Source organism: Euphorbia lathyris, chromosome 3, assembly GCF_963576675.1.
Source record: "Euphorbia lathyris chromosome 3, ddEupLath1.1, whole genome shotgun sequence".
Lineage (NCBI taxonomy): Eukaryota > Viridiplantae > Streptophyta > Magnoliopsida > Malpighiales > Euphorbiaceae > Euphorbia > Euphorbia lathyris.
The window spans coordinates 18,951,858-18,954,577 of NC_088912.1; positions in this window are offsets into that span (position 1 = coordinate 18,951,858).

Below are 2,720 nucleotides of genomic sequence, written 5' to 3' on the forward strand. Positions count from 1 at the left end.
TTTAGTCTCATCAAAGGGTACGTGACTCTCAACCCGTATCCTAAGTTTGTCATATGGACAAAAATACCTCACCAACGTGGCCAAAGACTCTAAAAACTCTATATCAAAAAACGTTCTAGAGCCAAAAGACATCAAGAAGGTGGTGCATGGACCTCGAGCATCGCCCAAGAGAGCCACTTGTGCGTGATGTGTGACGTGTTATGAGACAATTGGTTGTTGAACGACATGTCGGTAGAGTACTAATGATATCGCACCACGTGTTAGCGCGTGAAACATACACATACAGAGCTCGTCGTCGCCTGCGTGTGGTGGCAGCCTACGACTAACGAATTTTAGCAGTTTATGTTTTTGCGAATTTTCTGGATATTTTTAATCAATTTTTGAATAGATAAAATATTTATTTTTATTTTTCAAATACTCAAAGAAACATTTTTAAATTATAGAAAATTATAAAATACTCTGAAATTAAGAAAATTATTTAAAAAAATCAGAAACTTCTTGGAACAATTTTGGTAAACTAATAAAATATGTTTTGATTGATAAAAGATATTCATATCCGTAAGTTATTTTTTAAAATTATTTATGATATGTTAAAAAATTATAATGAAGAAATTAATTAATTGGGTTAGATGAGCCTAATTAATTATAAGCCGGTAATAAGAATAGACCAAACAAAATTTTATTGTTAATCCTGATAACCTAACATAATCAATATTAGAGAAAACTCTTTGTCTTCATCTCCACAAGAGTTGTGTGCCCTCCTTCCCTTCTTTTGGTATGCATTGTTAGTTCGTGGATAAATCACAACTCTTCTTAGGCTTGTTTAGTGCAATTATTATGGGCAGTGGCGAATACAAGATTAGTCGGATGCAGATGATGATTTTACACGTGCGTGTGTAAAAAAAATTTGCTAAATCGAATTTGTTCAAATTTTTCCGGTATATAGTGTTGAAATACCTTTCCACATAATTTTGATTTGACAAAATTGTTTAAATATAAATTATAACACATATCCTAAACACACTAAGTTTAAATGCTTTGATTTATTCTACTAATGTGTTTGTTCAATGTTGAGTATAAATGTTATAAGTCATAAGGATTGGAAGGCCCAAGCCCAATACGGAAACCAAGGCCCAAGTTAAACAACTCAGTACACTCGGCCCGCGTATGTCAAGACGCTGCCGTTTTTGTTCAAAACGCAACTCAGCAATCAGAAGGATCTAGAAGACCTTCGGGAACAACTTCAAGATGAAGCTGCTGAGTAGTCTCGACAAAGCGTACAAGACAGCAGCTGGCAAAGGAAAACTTCCAGACAAAGTGTTTCCTCTTTTGGCAAAGTTCAGACGACACAGTATGCTGTCCAGTTGACTTTACCATAAAAGGAGAGACCATCTGCTGTGCTGACCGAGGACAGAAGATACACGATTATGATTGGCCGAGAGCTCTGTGCAAGTCAGGATGACATAGACATATAGTCGTTTCCCTCCAACGGTTATTTCGAAATTCGAAATGACCGAATGACCAGACGTCTCTATAAATAGTGCCATCACAAGCTTCACAACACACAGAACTTGATCAAGCCATTACGCTGACCAAATCTCTACAAGTTCTGCAAGCAAGAAGCAAAGCAAATTTCTTACACTACATTTTCATATTTGTGTAAAAGTCTAGAGTGATTGTAAATCGTCTAAAGTGTCTTAGCACATCTTTGTATTAGGACAAAAACACTTATCATTTCTAGAAATAGAAAGGAGAGGCTGAGTACTCGGTTTTAAGTACTCAGCGGAGAGATTAGGATTGAGTAGAAGTATAGAGGAAGGTACTCTTGTCATACTCAATTGCTGATATTGTAAAAGGTTTGAGGCTCTACCTTTAAAGAGCTCAGTAGAGGATTCGAAATCTCGGAAGTGTTCCGGGGACAGGACGTAGGCTTAGAAGAAGCCGAACCTGGATAAATCTGCTGAGTGAAGTATTTCTAAACCTTAACTCCTAATTTATATTGCTTGCTTTAAATAATCAAAACTGACCAAGTAAAGAGGTCAAGTTGAGTTGTGCGCGTTGAACGTCTGAGTTCAGGAATAGACTCCAAGTGCTATCTCCTGACTCAAGCTGAGGAACTGACCTAGTCACCTGTTGACTAAGCCAGTATCTTGCTGTTTACTCAGTGCCGATGTTCAAACCTTTTTCTTTAGAAAAAGAAGTCTGCCTAAATTGCGAAAAAAGTTTAAATAGTTGCTAACCCCCCTTGGAACTATACTTGCAACTAAACAAGGGACCAACAAGTGGTATCAGAGCCTAAAAGCTCACTTTAAAAGGTCTAACAACCTTGAGCTGATCCCTACCATAGGCGAAAACAGCACTCGGTTTCTCCCTGGAAACCAAACAACTCAAATACTGCCTGAGGGGCTGTCCATTACTAGGCCTCCCCTATTCTTCGGGTCAAACTATACCTTCTGGAAGAATAGGATGAAAAACTTCATTCAGGCTACAAACATGAGTGCCTGGCTATCTATAGTCCAAGGGCCGTTTGTACCTGTTGAGGTTGTGGCTGGCCAAACAGTTATAAAAGCTGAGGCCAAATGGACAGAGGATGATCTTAAGAAGCTTCAAAACCATGCTTCGCCTATCAATATGCTTCACTGTGCGCTCGATGCTGCAGAATATAACAAAATCTCAGGTTGTGAGTCGGCATAAAAGATCTGGAAGAAGCTGGAAGTCAC